At 37.0% G+C, this 26,662-nt stretch overlaps 1 long non-coding RNA gene across 1 annotated transcript; it reads left to right on the forward strand.

Moving 5' to 3' along the window:
• Positions 1–7,920: 7,920 nt before the first annotated feature.
• On the forward strand, positions 7,921–17,599 carry LOC145994354 (uncharacterized). Its single transcript, XR_014442343.1, has 3 exons — positions 7,921–8,013; positions 12,568–12,646; positions 17,415–17,599. It is a non-coding gene; the product is annotated as an uncharacterized LOC145994354 (long non-coding RNA).
• Positions 17,600–26,662: the final 9,063 nt, after the last annotated feature.

Raw genomic sequence — 26,662 nt, forward strand, 5'->3', positions numbered from 1 at the left:
GTAGCGCAGTTTGGGTAGTTTTCTTGATTAAAAGGTCCATTTTATTTTATACGTAACGTGCCTAGTAAAATTAGCATATTAGATATTTCAGAGATTATTACGAAGAGCAATATATTTTGGCGTCCTAACCAGGATTGAGGTTTGGTGCCATCACCACCCTCCCCTACGTACTACCAAGCAACGGTATTATATATGTATTCTTCGATATGTTCTTCTCAGGAAGCACAACTGACCATGACAATGTGTCTGTGATATTTACACCTTACAGGCTTTTAAATGAGGAATCAAACAGAAACTCGTTTAAAAATAGAATACTTGTAGCTTCCATGACTGATTTTAAGAAACGTTTATCATATTTAAGATTTCAGTTATGTCTTACGGTCTGACAAATATATTTAAAACAGTACTATTATTATTACTTTGCGAAACAAAATTCGTTATATGTTACCATTATAAAACTACAAGTAAAAGGCTTTCTGAAAGACGAATATCCCTGGGTACGGGCCAGGGTTAAGTATTGTGCAAGATATTTGCTGTATGTATGCTGCTGCTAGAACACCAAGGTCGATAGGGACGACCTTCACATGTAACAACTTTGTTTAATTTTTTAATCCGCTATGTGGGAAAATTTGCAAATATCATATTTCATTGGAATATATTTGAGAGCCATTGGGATCTACACAAATATTTCCAATAACAGCACATGCTATCCCATTACACAGAAAAGTCACACTTCACTTTGAGTATTAATGACCACAAGTTGCAGTAAAGTCTATTTGCAATGTTTACTTATATACAATAGTTGTCGAACCGAAGCTATGATCACAAGGGTAGCAATGTCAAGTTTAGCTGGCAGATTTATCTAGGAAAGTCTGGGCAAAAAAAAGATGGGGAACACCTGAAGTAATGCCGCTTCCTCCCGCATACATTCTAGGGTATACGCTTAAGTCCTGGTGCCTATAAATAACCCAGGACGTCAGATGTTTGAATTTCATTGGTTTCCCTTCCTTTTTTCATATTTATTTATTTATCAAATACAATATACAAATACATATAATATACAAAGAAACCGAACATATATAATACATAATATACAGGTGATACAAATACTACAAATTGTGGACCCATTCTGGTTACCAGAACAGGTCTCGTGCGTGAATTTTATTCTAAATATACAGTCCCTACAAAAGTATAAGACCACCTGGTTTTGTGTTTTTCAGACAAACACAAAAAGTACATATGCTAGTGCTTTTCATGAAATAAACACTTTAATACAAAATTTGAATTATTATGTAATGTTATTGAAAGGTACATCAAGATCAAGAAAGTGTAAGGACATATAAATGCACTTATAACTAATAGATGCAACTATAGGTACAATTTGTAAAATCATTAAATCTGAATTTTGAAGATATACTTGGAAACAAACATTTCTCCTGAAATTAGATGAATGAAGTGTGAAATTTTAATAGTCAATAGGTCCACCTTCAAGTATCAAGCACATTTGCACACTTTCTCTCATGCTGCGGAACAATTTCTGGCATTCTTGGGGAGTGATCTCATTCCATACTTCGGAGGTATGTTCACGAAGTTCCTTGGCAGGCGTCTGGCTACACGAAGACCTATGCTATTTCATAGGTCTTGTATAGAATTCAGGTCCGGACTTCGTGCTGGCCACGGCAACAATGGGATTTCCCTCGCTTGAATCCAACCATTGTTGCTGCTGACGTGTGGCAAGTCTCGCGATAATCCGGTCCTCGCGTACAGACATTAATTACCCTGGGGCGGCCGCAGCGTGATTCATGAACCACTGTACCTTGGTGCTTGAATTTGTGTATTATGTTCGCCACGCAGGTTTTACCCACATTCAATGCGACTGCAATTTCTCTATGAGACCTATTGCATTTGTACATACCAATTATTTGCCATTTCACTGCCACAGGGACAGATTGTTTCCCCATTATCACGTAGCTTCCGATTCAAACAACCTGTTTATTATCAAGCGTAACGAAAACAGGTTTGGATTGCACAATGCTGCTACTCGAGATATGTCTTTCTGCGCCACCTATTGACACACATTTCAAATAATGACTGATAAAATTTATTCACTCCAGTACAGTCGCTGAGGAAGATATTTTTATCTGAAGACCTCTCAGTTTTCGCTGTATTTTTTTGTTATTTTGCGAATTTTAGAAAAAAAATATGAAACACGAGAATTTTTTTGTGATTTATCTTCTTTTGCGCCAAAACCTTCGTTCATGTTCCACAATACTGGAAAAAATTCAGTACCCTCATAACGACGTCGGTTACGTGTATACATATTCATCTGTACTTCAAAATGCTGGATTTTTTCAGTTAAGAAATTTGATTTTCCACTTTAGTATTACAAGAACTAAAAGACATATACCATTTTTTTTTCGCCAGTATATGCCTCACACTACATATATTTCTTTCCATACACTTTCTTAAACTTTTGGTAGGGACTGTATTATATCGAGATAAAAATAGAGATAAAAATTTATAACGTTCTTGTAATAATACGTCTTATTGAATTTAATAATATTTTAGTGTTGAGTTATCCATTTTTGAAAAATATTCTGGACTCCAGAACAGTGGTTTTTTATGTATGGGGCGTGGCGAACGTATGTTGCAAGGGGATGAAGTGTTGTTGTGGAAAGGTTAGGTAGGATGGAATACGATTTTGCATGCCTGGACTCTCTGTACTCGCTCTGGGTTCCGGAACTTGAACTAGAAAAAGTAATTTCATTTCTGGTTCCTAGCATTTTGTTTTCTTTTGTGTATTTAACAAATTGTCTCACTTACTCCTGTAGGGATGAAAAGCCTCACCGCTGACACATGCAGTGTTGCGTGTCGAGGACACGCGCCTGTTTAGAAGAGCCGCGTAAGTATTCTTTCGCTGGAGCAAAGATGACTGCAGTCCATGGTGCAACGTCCGCACATACCAACGCAACCGCGAGATTGTAGTAAGAAAGCTATGAAACGACTGAGGGATGGTGGAAAAGGATTATCGGTGTATTTTTTGCTGTGAAATTTATCTACATATAAATTCGATATGATTTTATGTTGTATGGTGTTTTAATAATATAAAACAATGATGAGCATGTAGTGAGTATGATTAACTATTATTTGTTAGTTATTTGCGTGGGTAATATATGATATAGTACCAGCACAATTATGAAAATATAATTACAATTAAATAGGTTAGTAAATCATGAATGAAGATTAAAATCTTAAACGTGAGATATTTAGCTACATATTGTAGAGATTAAATAAATAATAATAATAAAAACGTTATTATACAGAAGGTTAGTTAGAACTGGGAAATAAATACATCATAATTAGGGTAGATATTATATATTTTATTATACATTACTTCTTTATAATGTACTTATTAAGTTCTTTCTGGTTAAATTTCAGTCTCCAGAGAAAGTCTTCTGATGTCCAGCGGTGATTATCTAGGGATATAATTGTTGGTGTGTCTAGACAAGCCCTGTCTTCGTCCACATCAGAAGACCGGCTGGGCAAATCAATGTAAAGAGACAGAACACACAGTTATGTACAACCTTGGTGACAATGAAGTTCGATCAGAAAGGAATACGTGATTAAATGCACAAAGGCATAGGCGGTGGAATGGGTGACCCGCAGAAGTCACGCATGTGTGTAAGAGGAGGCGTGTGAGCAGGCAAGAATCGTGATCCCAGCATGTTGCACACAAGGTCACGTAAAGAACGAAAACGGGGAAATATACGCGTGACATTGAACTTCGACCAGGCGCCAGACCCATACGGTAAATTCCAGAGAGTGGCGCATTCGACGGAAGCATGACGTCACGGACACGATAAGGGAGTCCGCCGTATATAAGCGCGTGCTGTGCACCGAGGAACCGCAGAGCATCATCACCATGGCCAGGGGCAAACCTATTGACAACACCGTGAGGAGAAGAGTGGTGGAGTTGCAACGGGATGGACTCAGTGAACGGGAAATAGGGCGCCAACTGAACTTGCCCAAATCAACCGTCCACTGCATAATCAAACACCACCAAAATACGGATACTACAGAGCCAGGTAAGGCCCCCGGTCGAAAACGCCTGCTGAGCGTGCGTGACCTACGGATATTTAGGCGCTATATCCAGACCAACAATCATGTTTCTGTGGCCGAATTACGACTGTGGACTCGAGAACGCTTTCACATTGAAGTGTCAACCAGAACCATTCGCCGTTACCTACAGCGATGCGGTTACCGAGTGTACAAGGCGAAACGTAAACCCTTCCTTTCCATGTTGAGCAAAGGCAATCGACTACGGTGGGCACGAATGGGGATGGACATTTCGGTAGTGGAACAGGGTTTTGTGGACGGACGAATCCATTTTCGGGAAAATACGGAAAACAGTCATTTGTCGGAAGGAGGAACAGAATGAAGCAAAATGTTATGCACGTCGGGTACAGAAACCTTCGTCAGTGATGGTATGGGGATGCATGACGGCATCTGGGGTTGGCCCACTACACGTCTGTGAGGACATTGTGAATGCACATGCCTATACACGCATACTGGAGCGGCATCTTCCCACAGTGCAAAGGCACCTGTTCCACAGGCGGCGTCTCATCTTTCAACACGACAATGCCAGGCCTCATACAGCGCGGCTGACAAGAGAATGTTTGACTCGCCATCACGTGCGAAGTCTGCCATGGCCACCATCGAGTCCCGACCTCTCACCCATTGAGAATGTGTGGCGTGTTCTTAAGCCACGTGTGCAACAGAGGGGACCCACGACAGTGGCTGCTCTTATCGCCTGCCTGCAGGAGGAATGGCACCGCATCGATGTGGAATACCTTGAACGACTCGTCCGCAGCATGCCCCGATGCATTGCCACAGTTATTCGCCGACGGGGCGGCGTCACACCGGGATCCCCTCTAACAGTGGTCGAACTTCAATGTCACGTGTAGATGGACGAAAATGTTTTATTTTGTGTGGACACCATACATTGCTGCGTTGCAGCGGAAATTTATGTTTTCCTTTGTTCCATGTAGCTTGCTGAATAAAATATGTTCAGCATATGCGTGTGTTCTCCTTCTTTCACAACGCACTCCTATATTTGTGACTGGTCGAACTTCATTGTCACTAAGGTTGTAGCTACTCTTTCCCACAGCTTTTGATGGAAAATAAAAGCCCCTTCATACCATAAAAAGATTGTGTTTTGTATCCGTTGCTAAGCAAAGCACTCTGACAATCTGTTGTGCTATAATGACGCTGTTCAACCTTTCTCCCCTTAGCATGTCCTCCCTCTACTATAGGCAAACCTTTCCACACACAATTTCCGTCTATGCAGGAGGAATAGCCGTACTGGAAATAATTGAAGGAGATCGAAGGAGACCGTGCCGTGAATTCAAGCAAGTTAGACAATACCAACTTCAAACGAACGTCAATTGAAAAGGGAAACAATATTTTAAAATATCACGATTTATTATCTAGCTGGCATAGCTATATGTGGACTTTCAAACAATCTAGAAAATTATAGCAAGAAGTGTAAATAAAATACCATAAATTTATTTTTTTCTCTATCAAAGTAACATGTACACGGTTTTATTTGCAAAAAAATAATTTCGTTAATGAATTCTTGTGCATCCCACAAAAATATGATCTCTCTCTCTCTCTCGCCTTGTAGCCAGTGAATGTCGATAGCATGACTGATTACTGCATGTCCTATCATTATTCTTTCTTTCTTCTCTAGTAAATTTAAATTTATTTACAATGTATACGAAGGATAATAGATAGGAATAATCTTTTAAGATATATGTAGGAAGCACCTTTCAAATTTTTAAGACAAGTAAACAACCTCTTTTTAAAAACTAACACGAACAGCGACCATAGAACTCAATAAGTTCAAACACTGCGTTATATTGAAACCTCAGACCTCTATATCACTATTTTTAGCACATCGCGCTACGACGACAGGTGTCCCAGGTTCGAATCCTGGCATGGGCATGGATGTTTGTGAAAGTCCATTCCATCAATCTCATCATATCACAACCGATCCCCATCCTCGCAAATTAGCCAAAAATGGCACAAAAAGCGAAGTAAAAAAAAAGCACATCAATCAATAAAGAAAAGTATTTTTGCATTGCAGAGGTCTAAGCTGCGCCCTCGACAAAAGTTCTGCTGCACCTAACTATCCGGAATTGGAGAGCTCTATCTGGGGAAGCGATATTCATGCACACAAGATAGTAACTTTGTTAACCTGGTTGTCATGACAACTGTGACATCACTGCCTGGGCTGCGAACTTTGCCATTACGCAACTGCAGAGCTACGGGCAGACAAAGCAAAGTACTTCACTTGCCTTGGAGAAGTTGAAGTGAGTGAGTATTTTCCTGGTAGTTTTCCTTCGTGGCAGTTCTGAGAAAAATATGAAGTCTGGAGTGTATTGTGTGTTTCGATAGAAATCGAATTTCTTCTTTGGAGAAAATAAAGGTGATAAGGTTGTTTTACATTGTTGACGTCCTACTCAATCACTGACAATCAATGCTAGTAAAGAAGTTAAGAAATCTGGTAAGAGCTACACGGCCGCAGAAATGATTTTGTTAGCCACTGTTACATTTTACCAAAATATAATTCATTTGCAATAAAGAAGGTTTCGCAGGCTTCTTGCATACAACACTATGACTAAACATATATCCAGATTCTGGTTAGCAGAATAGGTGTTAGTCAATGCTGAAATCTGGAATCGGAAAACATTTGCAGACATGTTACAGACAGGTAATCCCCAAGGCACATCGTTTAAAAAGAAACTGACTCCTTTGTACGCCAATGAGAACTACAGACATACATCACCGAAAAAAATGTGCCAAATGATACATGAGGATAAATACATTTCTAAGGAAACTTCAAATTTTGTTTATCCCTTCCACTACAGCGCTCATGAAAATAACCCTTCGGTGCCTCAAACTGGTAACAATATACCTCATTAATGCAAATTCATAAGATAGACTTTCATCGCTTTCAAATATTGCAAATAGGAAAGAACTGTAACTTCAGCTAATTAAGAAGCAATGGTTCCACGAGGACATCACTTGAACATTTGCGGCATTATAGGAGTGAAGGAAAGAGATGGGTTTCATTGTTTAAGAAAAAAATCCATTACCCCAATGGCCTCCAATGGCTATTCGTCCAAGTGTATGAAAGACGTATCCATATTAATACTATTATTGTTTTTACCTCAATTGTTCTTGTTTTAATTAACGTTGTCATTCTGATTGTTAAATTCAAAATATTTAATTAAGAATCAAAATCAAGCAGCATGGCACATTATGTACTGAAATGTACAAAGATGAAATTATAGACATTCCTTAATACCTGTGGAGGGGGTTGGGGTTGTCTCACCTCTATTGGCAGAGAAGGAATTATTAGAAAATAAACTCATCAGTACTATTTTACATTCACTAAAGCTGTGTACCAGAATATAAAAAAATATATTTCAGGACGATCATAAGTGTCTAATTTATCCTGTTTGAATATCTTTAAGTTTACTTACGCAACGGAAAGCAAATTGTGGACCCAGAGTTCAATTTGAAATCCGAACAACTACCTACACCCACCGGTTTTTCGAACCAGAGATTTCCTTGATAACATGACTCCAAGGTTAATAATGCGAGAGGCTCATTATGTGTTCCTAGGGTATAAAATCTGTTATGAAAGCTGTTTTGCCATTCAGTATAAATTCTGATACCTGCATGTTTCTGAAAGTTTTGGCTTGTAAAACTTACTCCTCAATAAATATTACATATCTAAGTTATTTCCTATTACCTAGGGAGGTTATCTCAATTACTCAACTTGGGACACGCAAAGCCTTATGAAGCTGCTGCACTTGAACGATTCCACTTTCCTCTTCAGTCAAGCAGGAAACGGACGCAATGCCTGCAGCAGCCTTGAGTCTAGCTCTCGTCGCCTTCCATTTCTTGGTCACCGTGTGTGCGAAGTGTTCAAGTTTGTGGGGTTTGGTAAGCGGACAGGTTTGGCAGCAAGCGGAATCTATGTACAGACTCCTGTAACTCACGAGAGGATCATTCATGAGCGTTTTAATTATTTTCATTTCGCTTGAAAAGAAAAAGGGTCTATTTCTTGCTTTCAAAACATTTTCAGAATTATCTTTCCAAGGAAACATATTAACATAAAGTTGTTATGTGTATAAAGTTATCTAATGGCTTATTACGTAATAGCATTATTAACCCTAAAATTAACCCAATTGTTCCCCTTTCATTGTGAACAATGTTTTTTGTTATCTCAGCTTTATTTTTTTAATTTCTCGTATATATGACTGGCATGGATTTTTTTTAACAAAATGATTATTTTTTTTCATTAATATTTACGTATCACCTGCAGGTGACATTGGGCATTATCCCTAAAAATTTCAAACTTCTGAGTACTTTATTGATATTTACAACTCTGGCGTCAATTCCCGTGCATATAGCGCCTACTAAAATTAGTCTGACTGAACTAGACACACTGTTTATGGACTGGACAACTTAAGAAAATCATGAAACGTTCGAAACTAGACAATATCCATCAGATTGTCGCCAAGAACATCAAGTTCAGACCTTAGAAGAAAGGGTCATCTGGCAGGATTCTACCTACATTTGCATCAGCATTAAGTTGTAAAATGTAAACGAGCAGTTCAATCAGATCTGCGTTACGGTACGGATAGAATCCTGCTTTTTTTAAATTAGCGAACATTCTTTAAAAATTCCTCACGTTATGAAAATTCCCCTCTACAAATAAAAATATCACTCAGCAAATTTAGTGAATGTCTGTTATCAAAATAAGGTATTTTAAAGTATTTTTATAAATACATAACAAATGAGACGCTATGCGGCGTAGAAACCTCTAAAACACGCTCCGAATAATTACTGAGAACCTTACTAAGTCTTCATTGAGTGCATGAAGCTTGACCATCAATTCTTTTAACGTGGCTAAATGCTGGAATTGTGTTTCCATGGTTACCGATTTTACTACATCAAAAATCTGTCTTCGTTTAAAGAAATGTGCTACATACTTTACATGCTCAAATATTTCTGTCATAGTACAAACTTTGAATCGTTCAAATATTATGATCGAGCTACTAAAATATGTCTTACACGACTAATTCAACTCCGTTATTGCCCTTTTACCTTTTTCATTAAATCGTTTCTGCTTTGAAATTTCACATATTTACTAGATACTCCTAATTTTAATTCTATAAATGCATCTTTCTCTGCGTAAAGCTTCTTGTATATTTTCCTTGTATTTACTAACAATATCTGCCTCATATTACTATGAGGGCAGAACCAATACCTGCTGATATGTCGGCAACGACAGGTACGAGTAGTATCGATATCGGAAAGTATCCTTTGGATTTGATTTGCCGATACCTTTCTGTAGTTTTGATCTATCCCATAGTCGGCAGAAATAGAATGCAACATGTTTACGGAGACTAATTATTCTGGAAATGAAGGCAATATTAGAATTTTCCATGGATTTTGTACAGTGTCTCTCAAAAGTTTTAGGACAACGACATTTTAAACTAGGCAATCCAAATTACGTAAGGCGCTGGTGGGTTGCGTGTAGAGTTAGGATAAATTTCAGGGTTGTCATATGCACAATACATATTTATGTAATACGCGAAAGGAATAAAGCCAAGTATTTTTGTACAGAACTCTAAAAAAATATCAGAAATACATTTGTCGGAAATAAGAAATACTTTCTGAAAGAAAGATTATCGATTTTCTAGTATTTCATTGATGACGAGTTTACACAAAGGAAAAGAGGAGAGAGGAAACGAAAAAGAACAACAAATGAGAGGAGAAATGAGAGAGCGAAAGGGAAAGAGAAAAAGTAAAGAAGATAAGAAAAGATAGGACAGATGTGGATAGCAGAGGTAATGATGAAAAGGGGAAAATATGCGAGGAGAAATGAGGAAAATGGAGCAAAGAGGATAAAAGAGTAGGGAATAACATGATAGGAGAGGAGGAGAAGAAGTTTTAGAGGAGAGGAGGTGAGGAGACGAGAAGAGGAGAGTTGAGAGTAGAGTAAAAGAGAGAGCATGAGATGAACGAAAAGAAGAGGAGAAGAGTGCAGTGCAGTCGGAAATCTAAGACAGGAGAGGAGATAAGAGGAGTAAAGAAGAATGGGATGGAGACAAGAGATGAGAACAGGAGGAAAGGCGATTTGACATATAAGCAGAGGTGAAGAAGGGGAGAGAAGAAGTAGAAGCAGAGAAGGGAAAGGAGAAGGAGGGAAGGGAAAGGAGACGAGAGGAGAGATGACGAATTTGTAGAAAATATCGTCTCAGCGTCAAGAATTGATGCATTGATCAAAATATCGATATGAAACATTCAATAATATTTTAAAATGAATTGGAGAATATATTAGATCGGTGCGTAATGCCTTTTGGCTGTGTTCCGAGCGAGATAAAATCCGCCACCAGCGATTATAACACTAGAAACAAGAATTATCCATTTTTTCTTCACTTCTCAGTTCGTTGAAATGGAGGTTTTGTTATTTAACATTTCTCCTCCCCCATCGTTAATTCCGAACAGAATCATTTCGTTTCACACTGCTTGAACAATGAACACAATGGGTTATGTCTAAAACTTACGAAAGTTTTCTGCCACGGGAGGGGTTCGAACCTACTATCATCAGGTTGACAATCTACAACGGTAACCACTATCCTCCTAACTTTCGTTCTTGAGAATAGCTAGGAAGAGCTCACCAGTGTGAAATGTAGATGGAACTCTCCTCCTACATGTAACGTGCAAAGAATACTTGTTTGTAACAAAGAAAACGAAGGTAGTACGATTAGGCGCAAATATATTTAATGGATAATTGCAAATGATGAAAACTTTTCATTCGATATTTGCGGAGGTATCTTTGTATTGAACTGGGGTGGGTAAAGGAGTAAAATTAGTATGTTCTAAATTACCACAAATATAAATAGTTATTTCATTAATATTTGAAACGTCTTTGAAGCAGTACACAATTATCGTTACAGTATCATAATTCTCAATCTTACACGTAAAAATTTCCTTTGAACATGTGTCAATTAATTTATTTGTTTATTTTTTTTAGTAAATTCCAGATGCAGAACAATGTAGTCACTCTACATTGCTATTACAATTAATGTTACAATGCCCTTGTTTAATAAAAGGAGAATTAAAAAACAACACGGCGTAAGGTGACTCGAACCTGGGACCGCTAGATACCCAGTCGAGAACTACACCACGCCTTTACCTTCCGTTCAAACAACAATATTTAAATATTCAGTCACTCCAATATTGTAAATGTCATTGGATATTCATGTAGCTGAACTTTTACTTTAATTTTGAATTGCTTTTCTTGAATTAGCATCTATCTTAGTGAAAAAAATCAAAGTGATGAAGAAGAACGAGAATATTGGTAGTTGTTGTGAAAATGCGAGTCATTTCTTCTAATTTATTATTGTGATTAAACATTATTAATGGATAATATATAGAGTTTTCTAGATTGCAGGACGCATTAAGTACGTTTTATGCACAGTAAGACAAATCGGCTCTCGACCTACAGTTTGAAGTGGCCACATTGTGTTTCAACCAGGTATCGAATCCGGGACTCCTTGATCACAAGGCGGCGACGTTACAGCTACGCCATCGAGGAGGCTTCGAAGTATTTGAATATATATAAATAATGTAAGCTTCATTTCAACCTGCGAATTCTTCTTTTATTAAACAAGAGCATTATAACATTATTTGCAATAGCAGTGTAGAGTGGCTACATTGTTCTGCGTCTGGAATTTACTAAAAAAAATAAACAAATAAATGAATTGACACATGTTCAAAGGGAAATTTTAATGTATAAGATTGAGAATTATGACACTCTAACGATAATTGTGTACTGCTTCAAAGACATTGACAAATATTAATGAAATAACTATTTATATTTGTGGTAATTTAGGACATACTAATTTTACTCCTTTGTGTAGACTCATCATCGTTGAAATACTAGAAAATCGATATTCTTTCTTTCAGAAAGTATTTCTTATTTGCGAAAAATGTAATACTGATATTTTTTTATAGTTCTATACAATAATACTTAGTTTTATTCCTTTCGCGTATTTCATAAATATCTATTGTGCATATGGCAACCCTAAAATTGAGCCTAACTCTGCACGCAACCCACCAGTCGTTGTCCTAAAACTTTTGGGAGACATTGTACCAACATCATGTTAATGAAAGCAATATTATGTGTAAAGACTGTGTTTTGTGATTACATATCAGGATTTTTTTTTTATATTCTGATGCAATTGTCGAAAATTTAAATCAAATCTTTCGTATGTTGATGCTTACAAGGTCTAATTGAAGTTGAATACTGACCCATTGATCATTTTTTATATATTGAACAAATAAAATTGCTACAATATTCAAGTCTCTGTATCTGTACGTATCCGTAAAAATATCGGATCGTGCATCTGTACAATGTGTTCGTTATGTACGATACACAGCAACAAGACTGTTAGTAACACATATTTCTTACTCGTATTTCAGTGCGATACAAAGCAATGTTGCCCAAAATTCTTTTGCTACACTGCAGGTGGAAATATTAAAGGAATCTGCATCCCTGAAGGTAAGATAAGTTTATTGAACGTGCTTGTGAGTGTGAATACCATTAGTCGAATTTCCAGTGTGCCTTAACGGTTTTGATATTTTCAACCATTCGTTGGAGAGTTATAATTCATTAATACATAGAAATGTATTTATATTCTGTATATACGTAGTACTGGAGAAACATATAAAGTAGCTTTTCTTTTTACCGACGAGCATTTTCGATTGAAACACAATACATATGGCCGTCACGTAACGAATATATCTTATACAAAATTGAAAATCACAAATAATTTACGTTATAATAAGATTAATGAACATTCTTCATTACTCAACATTTTTAAATTTCAATTAGTATTACTTCAGTTCATTTCCGTCAGATCATTTCAGTAAGATTCTATGCAAAGCCAAGATTTCTTCCAAAATACGAGATCAAATTCAATTGTTCTTTGCTTATTAAGTGTGTACGACGTTCATCAAATATTTCAGGATAACAATATTTTAAACTAGGCAACATTTCTTACACCAGGCGTATGGTGGTTGCACATACACAATAGAAATATGTGGAATACACGGAAGGAAAGGGGAAAGTACTCCTGTGCAGGTTAAAGTTCTATCCAATATACATTTGTTTTAAACATGTGAAAAAATCAAATTAATAACCTAAATGTTGTTCAAGGTGAGGAGGTAACATTAAATACATGGCACGGGTGTACGTAGACGAAAACAATTGACTAGCTTGTTTACCTGTATCCATTGAAGAAAGATATCGAATAGTGAAGATTCAATACAGCAGAAAATATTTTAGAACAGGAATGAATGACTGCATGTATCCCTAGTGGCCTAAAACGCAATTATTAGTAATATTTCCAAAACATATACAAGCACAAACACACTCACACACACACACACACTCACCCCTTCCCCCACACACACACAAACATTATCAATGTGTTCATTTGTATAGGGGTAACAGGGTGAATCGGGTCCAAAAATTAATTAAATGTAAATATTTCTTGTAATTTCAGCTAAATTTACATTTGTTGGAAAATTAACCGATCTTTGAACTACAATTCGCAGTAACTAATTGCTTGATAGGTCGTCCTCTTTTCTTGCACACACCATTTAAGCTTCAACTCTGCATGTCTATTTTCCCCATTAAGCGTTTGGGTGAGTCGAGTCACATCTTATGGTGAAGCGGGTCTGTCACCTAGAATTGGAATTCTCAATAGTTATCTTTCATTTCCAATGCAAATCTTATGTTCAGAGTGTAAGACATATTTTGTTCGCACATCATCAAGAAATAAACTTTTTTCTCCTTTGCGTACGTACGTTACTTGTGACACCTCTTCTTCGACTGTCCCTGGAACTGTACCCAGTCACTCAATTTGAGAAACAGGCCTTTTATATTAGTACCCACCTTAGAGTACGCACAAACGATATCGTTTCCTTCATCAATGACTTTTTCCAACTCTGAATATGACGATGACGATCAAATCACGTGGGCAATTGTCACACGTCCATCTTTCTGTGATAGTCCGTTTTGCCTTGGACGCCCTTGATGTATTCAAGGAATGTGAAAAGAACTGCTTTGTGCTTCTTTCTAGGATGATATTACGGAGGCATCGTCTTTACTGGAGACGGCAGCAGATCATGCAACTTGTTTGATGTCGACGGAACAGAACAAGCAATGAGCAGTATACCCATCTACGTCTTCTGCTAGTATGGGGTTGTGGGAGGCATAAAATCGTCCATTCAAAGGATGAAACACTTGGCGAACGGGGACCACTCTCTGTAGGTGCTGGAGTTGCTGCCTTCAAAATGTTACATTTCTTGAAATCATGCAGTTAATGAATTCCAGCAATTTTCATTTGTTTGAAAGTAAATATTTCTGTTCGAACTGCTGTTGGCAAATTTGAACGCAACCTTTCTCACATGTTGGAGTCAAGGCCAAAACCACTCGATCAGAATGCTAGTATCGAAAGTAGTTCCCACCCATTCCCTTGTCTCAGGGGTTTGTCTGGCCTCTCTGTATTCTTCTTTGGAAACACGAATAGGACTTCATGTCCTTGGTACGTTCCCTAAACGCCTTAATCGCCTTCTGCATGCCTTTCTTAAAAGAAAGTAAAGTAAAGTAAAGTAAAGAGTTCCCCTGTGCACAGCACCACGCCATGTGCATGCCTTTATTATTTTAAATAAATATTTAAATAAATATTTAAATTTATTTAAATAAATAAATTGTCTTCCACGGATGGCGAGTATGAAAGGAAATCATAAACTTCGTTGAATTTAAGAGCAAGTTGTGGACTATGATCTTACTACCGAAGTTTCACGGAATGTTTCCCCAACTGGATATGGTTTGTTATTTTTGAGCGCCCAGTGATCAATATCATCTAATTATCACTGATCCAAGTCGTTGATATTGGCCAATAGATGCAGAAAGCGAAGTTTAATAACAAAACCAATAAAAAAATAATAACGGGTTATAGAAAAATGATATTTTTATGAAATAATTCTTGAACCTTTCCTGGCTGCGAATATTGAAAAGGTTTTCTCGGGCAATCAGCCAGGTGATTTCCGGAAAGACTTCCGAGCTTTCGAGGTCTGACGTCACTCTCATCTTCAGGGATTCCCAGAGAAAACTTTTTCGATATTTTTATGTTGTTTTTCTTTCTTAAATACTTTAATAATGGAATTGTTAAGAGTCGACAGAATTAATCAGACAAGTACTAATACACCATTCAAATAAGAACATTGCCAATCTTTGTAATCAGAAGGATCTGCGAATTACATAAAACTGCTAGAAAATGCCTTCACCCCTTCTAGGTAAATACATAATGCCACATTCAGAATAATATTTTGAACATTTTATATAACAACTAAGGGACTTTGTTCAAATTAGTATACAGTAAGTCGCTTGTGATCTTATGCAAGGCAGCATTGGTTATTATGCGAAAAAATGGATTAAATGCAATATGGCGGCGCATTTCAAGACATATTACAACAGCTTTTGTATTTTAAGTGTGATACATTCATATGTGCAAGCTTTATGTATTATTTATATTTTTGGTCGGTCTTATGAAATTACAATATAGCCGAAATTATATACCACCGTAAAAAGTTGGATTCTTATATTTGGTACTTCCTTGAACTTCATTTGAATTTATTAATGGAAATTCAAGTAAATTTTGTTTTAAATTATTATGTTATTTCTCCTTGTGAAACTGAAATTTTAAAAATTAGACGTCATGTTGCCATTTGACTTTAATGTTAGTAAGACCCTGTGTAATGCTTCTCTTCATTACACTAAAAATGACAAAATAGAAGATCGATGTTGGTATTTTCTTCCCGTTAAGAAAATATATCATAATAGCTGTGTTGAAAATATTTATAATCCTCATCAATAGGTGTGCGAAGACTAAATTATTTGGGGTTCCTTAAGGGGAGTTTCAATTGCCTATCTGAACAATCTTGTCCAGATAGGCAAATTGTCGTAACACCATGATCCTGTTTCCCTCTCTTATGGAACAGTTATGGTTTAAAGCTTTTCTGTAGGAGTTTATAACAATTATAATTTCTTTTCCAAAAAATGTAACTGGTAATTATCCATACTCGTTTTGCATGTGTACCAATCCTGGAACTTTTCTAACGATGGAAGCGGCTCCGGCGCCCACCCAGCGTCGAATAACATGGGTACCTGGGGGAAACCCTGGGGGGTAAAGGCGGTCAGGGGCGTGATGCTGATCACATCACCACCACTCAAGAACCGGATCAAGAAAGTGTGGGGGGGGCGTTACCCCCACACCCCCTATACGCCTTCATGGCGTAGTGCTATGCACAGTGGAACACTTTACATTTTTTTTACCAATGTGCTAACAGTGTCTTAGTCTTCTTTCGATTTGATTCATGTCAATTATCTAAAGATTTAAGCAACACATTTTCACTATCGATGTAAGTGTAAATCTGCTAAGTTTGGTGATATAGTGTTTTAGAACTTAAAACCTTAGCCATGCGTGCGCAACAACTATTTGCAATGGAGTTGTTGAGGAGGTTTGCGGCCTTAATTTTTGGTAAAATGGATTGGAAAAGAAAGATACGAGCAAAAACATCGAAGATCTTAGTAATTTCTGTAACAATGCAAACAGTTTATATTAATTACTGCTTACATATCCAAAATACAGAAGCAAAACGAAACGAAAAATAAAATATCTCGCCTTCTGCCGCTATCGGCAATCTCCGAACAGTTGCTGCCATGTGTTCCGATTTCCATTTTTCCATTGGTTTCTCTCGGCTCCTTTAGTAGAGCTACAACACAGGGGGAATACAGCATAGGGTGCTCACAGCGCCAGATGTGTCCCGAGCTCTCGGTGCCTAACCTGGTGAGCTTGTCTTGTCAACAGTCGGGGGAAATTGGGAAATTTGAAGCATTGTGAAGACTTTATGAACGAAAAAGTTACTTTGTAAAATAAGAACTCGTATATTGAAATGTAGTGCTTTATTGTGCAGAAAAGAAAACAAATTCAAAATTTTACGTTCTCGGTTGGGGTTTCGTGTGCTTCGTGAACCCCCTTCAGGCGACGCCTCTGCCTACGGTGTAGCCAATTCTTGTAATGACACCCACGTAGGGAGCTAGTGTAGATGATAATGTCAAACTTCCTTAATGTCCGGAATTATGCTGCTAACGTACTTTGTAGATTCCATTGCTCAGGATAATTTTCATCCAACATGAATTTAAATTTAAAATAATAACATTAACATTATTAATTATAACACAATCTTTCTTCCCGCAGACCATCAATACTACTAGAAACACATGACTCCTGGGATAATGAATGCATCGTTGCACAGAACCTTGGAAAAGATGGAGCAGATTGCGAATCCATATATTCTGAATTCTCCCTTGGACTTTTGGACTTGATTTCCTTAATATCACACTAATATTTGATAATTTACTGCCATGAAACATTGCTGAATACTTGCCAAAATTTTGTAATAAATATACTTTCAATTTATTGTATATTTGCGTATCAAAATAATAAATATTTCAAATTTAAGAATATTCAAATCGAAGGTAATTGTAATTCTGTTATTTTCTGTCCATTTTTGCCAATTTTTGATAACCGCGACGATGAGAATCAGTGATTTTCAACTGGAATTGATAAAAAAAACACTTACAAACAACATCCATGGCCAGGCAGGGATTGGAACCCGGGAACGTTGGTGGCGAGATCGAAAGTCGACCACTGATTAATCAAGTTGGAAGCTGGTGCCATTTAGTATCTCGTGTGCAAATTACAATCCTGTGGGATTATCTTATAATATGTGAGTCCTATGTTGGGAGAGTTGATTTCTGAGTTCAAGAATAATATTTTTCTCTTCACTGTCAAAGACCTTTTAAGAGAAGCTCTGATTGGTCAATTATCTTACAGAGAGCAACTGAAAGGTTTGGTTTCATGGTAAGTCGTTGCACTTAAGTGTCTGACATAAAATCTTGAGGTAGAGGTGGACTGGCTAGAGATTTAAGTGTTACTGTACAAAATGGAAAAAAGAGCCCGAAGATGAAAATGAATAGCCAATTAGAAGACGAGCAGCGAGAATTGCCGAGAGTAAAACGTTAGACACAACATATTTTCACTCCACATGATTGCACTGGTTTATTTAAGAGAGATTATATTTGAAGTTCATTTGAAGTCCTCTTTATACACAGATAAGCTAATCCGGACAGGATCTACAGTTCTAAGTTGGATCCCAACCACTATATGCCTCTACCAGGTAACGTATCAGGAAGACCTTAATTACAAGGTGACGACGTTAGCATTATGCAATAGGAGAGGCCCAAATAAGCTTGTGCTAAAATCTTTTTACAGATAAATTTTGCAAACATGAACACACACACACTAATTTCGTGAAGCAAAATGCCTTAATATTTGAGATCATAAAGTTGAGGTCAAATCGATTACTCTGTCGTGTATATAAAGTTGTTTTAAGTGTTCGGCACATCCTTATGGGTTATTCCGATTTTAATGCCCTCAGCGGGAGAAGGACGAAGTATTTTATTTTTCGTTTCGTTTAGCTTATGTATTGGGTATATGTAAGCAATAATTAATATAAATTGCAAGCACTGTTTGCATTGTTATAGTAATTCCTAAGATCTTCGATGTTTTATTTGGCTAGCACTCCAATAGATTATTAAGAGGGAGAAGTTAGGGGCGAAGAATTAGCACCATAAAGGAGCAGATAATTATCTCCAGATCGCCTGCACGCTGGTCTCGCTGGCGAGCCTGAGGCGTCTGGCCTCTGGACAGGCCCTGGTTTGGGCCCCACAGCTTCTTGGCGGCCCTCTAGACGATTCCTCCCGTTCGTTCTCTCGCGAACACGGATCCCGATTCATGAAACTTCTGCATTACACGCAACACTGTGGTATGTGGTAAGTCGAGTCGTTTTCAAATTAAAAGGGTGGTGCTGGACTTTGCCTCACCCTGTACTTATGCATTTAGCACAAAGCCTGAAGAACAATATGTTATGAGGTACAGTATTCAAAATTTCTGCTCACAATGTGTGAATGTAAGCATAGGGCGTAACCTGGCGGGATCAAAGGTGCAACTAAGCTGAAAAAAGGGCCCATCTCATTGTAGTCACGCTCAATCTCCACTGCTTAAAGCAGGATCTACCGTATACAGAGTGCCAGTGAAAGTAAGCTGTTGTCCCAGTCCATTCTTCAAGGAAATTATTTTTAAGAATTCAAACCAGAACTTAGATCTTTTCAATTTTATTTTTAACAATGCCAGAATATAGAATTCTAATAGACACCTAAAGTTCAAATCACAAACCCTGATACCTTCTGTAAACAAAACCACCTGCATGCAGAAAGCATTGCAAACTCATAGAAGTAAAATAATCCACACGAAAATCCAGCGTTGTTACAAGATTCATTACGTAAGGTAAAACAATGGCCAATTTGTAGTATGGGATACGCTGCCGCAAATGACGTCTCACTTTAAACCCAATGCTCTTTCTTTTTTTACTTATTGCTTCACCTTCATGGTTAACTCTTTGCACCAGTAATCATTTCCCATAAATTTGGCTTCTTTCTTGCATGTGAATTGAATATATTTTACTTGCATTTTTTAGACAAAATGATATAACATGGTAATGTATATTTATAAGGATGGTATAAATAGGAGTGTATTTGAAATTTGTTTGTAGATTTTATGTAAATTGTATCTTATGTAAGTAAAATATATAATGGGCATAAACAGCCATATGCATTGCTGTAAGTCCAATAAATATATTGATGATGATCAAAACAAGACAAAGAAAGTTCGTAAATTTCTTGCGGTTGGAAACTTTGACAAGCATCCTAATAACGATTTTTGTTCCGCCAAATATAGTGCACTTCGTAAAATAACTTGGTGACATGGCAAGGCAAGGTAAGTGTGAACATTTTGTAGTAATATGCATTGTAACGTTCAATGAGCTTAGAGATTTGAGTACATAATGATATTTTATAACATTGTTTATTTTCTAAAAATAATCATGTGTACAGCAAGGAAGTAGTGCAACTTAGTAATATTGCCTGACTTATCCTTAGAAAAATAACATGCCGAGTTCTATGCGTGCGGGAAGGTCTCCGTGTTCTTCGAGCTTGTTTTCAAAACACCATCAAGGACAGCCTTTGAAAAGGGGTGAGAAACAGATTCTACTCAATATTTATGTAACGTTCTGTCAGTGGTATCCTGAGAAACCAGTAAATGAAGTGGTTAAGTTGGTATCCTAGTGCAGTGGTGTGTCAGTGTCTGCAGTTTTAAGGGTTATGAAAGAGAGAATGACCGGGAGAGTAACAATATATGCGGCTGCATATTCGTCTGATGTTTTGAGAACGGGTTCTCACATTCAGAGGCTCTTGTATAAAATGAATAGGTGCGGCGAACTATGAGTGTAACAGCAGATGATTGCGGTCATGAATCAGCTGACGCGGAGTGGTACATCTAATCGGTGAGACCGTTTGTTTACAGAAGGTCTCAGGGTTGGTGATTTACACTTTAGTAAATATTTCCCTTTCCTTTTATATCAAATTCAAATAAATTTATATCCTACAACTTAATTGATTCATAATTGGGGGACAATACGTGAGTAGTGCCCGCGGCCATACGACCGAGAATTATAGATTAGGTTCCTGGATACTGCAACTAATAATAATCTAATTATTAATTGAAAATAACAAACCTAATATTGAACAAATTAATAAATATCTATCTAAAGAATGAAAAGGAACCCCAATCTACTTACATCCCCCATCGCATAGCCACACTCACCATTCACGTGTACAGTAAGAATCACTCCACTCTTTCCCCCTTAACGGATGCTTCCCGACTGAGCAGGCTTGATTCTTCCTCATGGCTCTGAGCATGCTAGCCAATCAAAATGAGGCAAGACGTCATACAATGATACCAACTCACTTTGTGGGCAGAGGGTTATAAAGGGAAGCACTTGACCCTCCAAAATTTATAACATTATTAATATTTACAAATTAAGTATATTTTGTGAACCTCCCGGCACTTGAGCAACAAACCAAAATTGAGTAATAATTGTGATGTTTCAAATAGATTTAGAAAATAATCCTGGACACTATTTTTATGGGATGGAAAACTTTGTGATTCTCTCAATCCAAATTTAGTTTCGAAGTTACCCCATGAAGATAGTACCTCCTAATACATCAGCCGTGTAAGCCTGGCTTACACTTTATTAGTTCTAGTAAAATGTATGCATTTATATTAGGGATGGCCAAACGGATCCGGATCCATAAGTTTCGGATCTGCATCCTAATCCGAAAGTTCCGGATCCGAAAATCCTGTTCCGGATCCGAGAGTTTGGTATCTTCATCATATTATAATATTACCACACCTTAAAAGGTGTTTATGATCTTCGATTACAAAGAATTTTTTTATTAGTTAGTCCTTCAAGATTTTTTTCAAGTGTTGTTCCTAAAATACTTTGCTATGCATCGGCTAACACACTCGTGCACAAAAATAATCTTACTTGTTTAACATAAAATGTCAGAGGTGATTTTGTAAATGCCATTGAAAAGAATATGTATTCATTCGAATGTATTGGAAATGGAAACACACATAAATGTGAGACATTCCATTCCAGGATGAAACCTTTAACACATTTAACAAGATAGAAATGTTTTACAAAAATTATACAATTGTTCTACAGTTACAGTTTTACAAATTAAAATAAAACATTATAATATATGCAGACAAAGAGTAAGACTAACAAGGGAGGATATCTAAGTGTACCCTCCGATTTCAATGAAACTTGGCAGGTGTATAGAGGTGCCCAAGGGAAGAAATACGTGTTTTTTGATTCAGCTAAAAAAGTGTTTTAGGGGGCAAAACCCCCTCAAATGTCAAGATGAAGACAAATTGACGTGAGGATCTGAACCCTGTGTCCCCCTTCGATTTCCATGAAACTTGGCAGGTGTATAGAGGGGCCCTATGCCCCCTGTTTCTTCCTATGCCATATTTACGTGGTTTTGGGGTCAGATCCTTGCAACAAATTTGACCCTATGCACCGGGGGTCGGAAATCAATGGTTTTCGAGTTATTGCAGTTTTAGATTTTCGTGACATATTCCGACTTGCGACCAAAAAAACTAATTGTGAAAAAACTACTACACCCTGGGCACTTAATTGACATGTTGCTAACAGCTGACGAATGAGTGACTACTGGGAAAAAAAATCATGCCCAAAATTCCCATACCCACAGATAGAAACAGTCATTGGAGCACACGTCATGAAGAAATTTGGAAATTATCGGTTAAATCGAAGAGGATTACTCAAAAAAATGGTAACTCACTTCGCGTAAAAATTACGGAAGAAAGTCCTCGTTTCATAAGCTCTCCAAAAAGATACAAGTGACACACGGGTTGGGGGAAAAATCTGAGTAAAAAGCCGAGAAGGCGCGTTGTAGACCTCTTTGTAAAGTGGAAAGAAGTTGTAGGTTGCGAGAAATAAAGAAACGAAAATGAGTGAGATAATAATTCTCATGATTCCATTTTGAACTACTAACAACATGATTGTTGTTAGTTTGCATGACTACAACATACTAGCGTCAAACTGCAAATAAATTATTCCTGTTACAAAAGTTGACAGGGTAAGATCAGTTGAAGCGAAGAGGTCCCAAATCGAAATGGACTGTCCCTCTGTAGCACAGAAATACAACAAATACATGTGTGGTGTTGATCGTTTCGATGAAAATGTGGAGTCCCTAAGAGTTGGTCTTCGGGGAAAGAAGTGTGGTTCCCTCTTTTTGCATTGCATTGGGAGAGAGATTGCATTATGAAATGCATGGTTATTTCTAAAAAAAAAAAAAAAAAAAAAAAAAATGAACATTGATACATATAGCTATTGTGACTTTAGAAGAAATATAGTACACACATACTGTGGGCAATATGGAAAGAGGTGAGAGCTAAGTGTGTGTTGAGCAGTTCTATTTAGTGGGAGAGTTCCAGCTGAAGTAAAGCTTACTGAACAAGTTGAGGAACATGTTCGTATTTTCTGCATCCAGGGAAGATGTGTCAACTTTCCACACTTGAAAAATATAATATGATGAAACATTTGATTTTATCTTGCATGTAAATACGTAGTTTATTTCTTATTGTGAAAACAAGGCTATGAAACCATATTTTATTCACTTTGTCTACATAAAAAGAGGTATGTAATTGACAAAAAAATTATTTACGAAGGCAACTATGAAGACCATTATCAATAGGTATCTGGAGGCAAACCTAGGTGTGAAGGTGGCTGGAGTGTGGTGCTGATGACAACACCTCCAAAATGGCCGAGCTCGAGAACATGTGAGACACTATCCACATCCCCTAAATGTGCCTTCATGGCACGGCGCTATATGCACGGGTATTAATGCCAGAAGTTGTAAATATCAATAAAGTACTCAGAAGTTCGGAATATTTAGGAATAATGCCCAGTGTCACCTGTAGGCCTGTAGGTGACACATAAATATTAATGGAAATATTGTTTCCATTTTAAAATGAAATTAATGCCAGTCATATATTTTCATTATATTAATAAAAAATAAAGCTAAGACCAAAGAAACTTTGGTCACACAGAAAAGAGAATTGTTGGGTTAATTTTACTGTTAATAATGCTATTAAGTAATAAGCAATTGCATAACCTTGTATACTACGCATAACAACTTTATTATGTTTCCCTGGAAAGATAATTCTCAAAATGTTTTGAACGCAACAAATAGATCCTGTTTCTTTTGAATCGAAATGGAAATAATTAAAACGCTCATGAAAGATCGTCTCGTGATTTAAAGGAGTGGTTGTCTGTATGTACATAGACTCCGCATGCTGCCAAACCTGTCCGCTTACCGACTAGAACAAAGTTGAACAGCTCGCGCACACGGTGACCAAGAAAATTGAAGGCGACTAGAGTTAGACTCAAGGCTGCTCCACTCATTGCGTCCGTTTCCTGATCTACTGAAAAGGAAAGCTGAACCGTTCAAGTGCAGCAGCTTCATGAAGTCTTGTGTGTCAATAACTTAGATATGTAATATTTATTGAGGAGTAAATTTTACATTCCATAACTTTGAGAAACATATATATATATATCAGAATTTATACTGGATGTCAAAACAGCTTTCATAAACATTTTGATAAAATTGTTAATTTTTGAACCCTATGAACACTTGATGAGCCTCTCGCATTGTTAACCTCGTGGTCATGTTATCAAGGAGTCTCTGGTTCGAAAAGCTGTGACAGAACGTAGATGTACGGATCTCCCATTGAACTCTTTTTCCAGAACTAGCCTTCCTTATAGAAATTCAAACAAGAAAATTAGACACTTATGGTCGTCCTGAAATATATTATTTTATTCTGGTACATAGCTTTACTAAATGAAAAATAGTACTATTGAGTTTATTTTCTAATAATTCCATCTCTGCCAATAGAGGTGAGACAGCCCCAACACCTTTCCGCAGATATTAATGGATTTCTATAATTTTATCTCTGTACATTCACAGTACATGATGTGTCATACTACTTGAATTTGATAGTTAATTCTATATCTTAAATTTTACAATCAGAATGACAACGTTAATAAATAGAGCGAGAACAATTGAGGTAATAAAAATAATAACATTAATATGGGTACGTCTTTCATACACTTGGACGATTAGTAATGGAGAAAATTAAATCAATAGTTACACACCTTTTTTCAAAAACAATGAAACTTCTTTCCTTCAGTCCCTTAATGCTGCAAACTTTCAAGTGACGTCCTCGTGGAACCACTGCTTCTTAATTATCTAAAGTTACAGCTTATTTCCTATTTGCAATATTTGATAGCGAAAAAAATCTATCTTATGAATTTGCATTTTCCGCTTGTGGCACGAAACGCTTATTTTCATGACGCTGTAGTGGATTGGATAAACAAAATTGTAAGTGTCCGTAGAAATGTATTTATCCTCATGTACCCTTTGGAACATTTTCATTCTGTGATGTATGTCTCTCGTTCTCATTGGCGTACAAAGGAGTCAGTTTGTTTCTAAACGATGTGTCCTGGGTATTACATGCAGTAAACTGTCATGTTATTGACGTTCACTGGCTACAAGGCGAGAGAGAGATATTTTTGTAGGACGAATTCATTATCGAGATTATTCGTTTGGACAAATAAAACCCTCTGGATGATATGTTTTTAGTTACACTTCTTGCCATAAATTTGTCTATAATTTCTAGATTGTTTGAAAGTCCACATATATGCCAGCCAGAAAATAAATCGTGATATTTTAAAATATTGTTTTCCCCTTTATAATTGACGTTCCTTTGAAGTTGCTTTTGTCTAACTTCACTGAATTCACGTCTCGGTCTCCATCAATAATTTCCAGTACTCTTGAGTAGCTTATATCCCCGCTAGTGGATGCTTGTGCCCTCAGGCGTTTAGTGCTTAGAATCAATTTGCATGTATTTAGAATTAATAATGCGTAATTTAGAATCAATTTACATATCATTAGAATAATTTACATTTAAGTGTCTGCATATTTATAACTTTTATGATTTTTTTTCATTTTATGAAAAATATGTAAGTAGAAGGTAATTAGTGTTACTAAATGTTATGCATGTGATTTTATGTTAATTACTGTAAAGTATGTAATGTATGAAACGATAATAATTTATGTTTATAATATTGAAAATAAGTTTTTACGGTTTATTAAACACTATTGCCTAATGGTAAAGCTCTATTTATGATTTAGGACGGACCCGTTACTTGAAATCACGATATGTAACGGTAATAATAAAAGTGTACTAAATGATAATGATATAAAGTATGAAAGAAGTTGATCCGAGACGCTGGGCAAGGCTAGAAGACGGTGAACTTCGCGCTGAGGGTAGACAGAGGAATTTGGGAGACGTGCAGTCAAAATGATATGACGTCAGAACGCCAGAACAAAGAAAGGGTACGTTTGACAAATAAGAAAACGCGTCAGTAGATTTTAAGAACCGGTTTTTTCAAGGTTAACCGGACGGGTTAAAGTTACAGTGGTGTAAGTCACTTTTTTAAAAAAAGCAAAAAGTCTGACTCTCAGCACCCTGCTGATCAACACAACAGCTGTTTCCTTTATCACTAGAACTTCAACTGTCATCTGCTGCCAGTTGAATGAATCTCTGAGTTACTTAACGTTTTCTGTTAACAGATTGACTTATCTCGATCTGGTTTCTGTGTCTAAGTATTTTTTTTACAAAGTGACTTAACCACTGTAACTTTAACACGTCTAACTAGAACGCAAGAACAGGGAAAGGTATGTAACGGAAGGGAATCAGCCAGACAACTAAGGATGTCTGGGAATGCGTGGTCAAAGTCAAACCTTCGAAAATACGCGTCGCTTGTAGAACCGGTGTCCGCCACCAATTAATATTCCGCTCAGAGTTGCCTCCGGAGTAACAACAAAGAAAGCGTTAGTTGATAAATCAACCAATCACAAATCGCGTTGTTTTTATTTCAACGAATCAGAAAACGC

The sequence above is a fragment of the Lepisma saccharinum genome, chromosome 10 (assembly GCF_977018435.1).
Source record: "Lepisma saccharinum chromosome 10, izLepSacc3.1, whole genome shotgun sequence".
In the NCBI taxonomy this organism is placed as follows: domain Eukaryota; kingdom Metazoa; phylum Arthropoda; class Insecta; order Zygentoma; family Lepismatidae; genus Lepisma; species Lepisma saccharinum.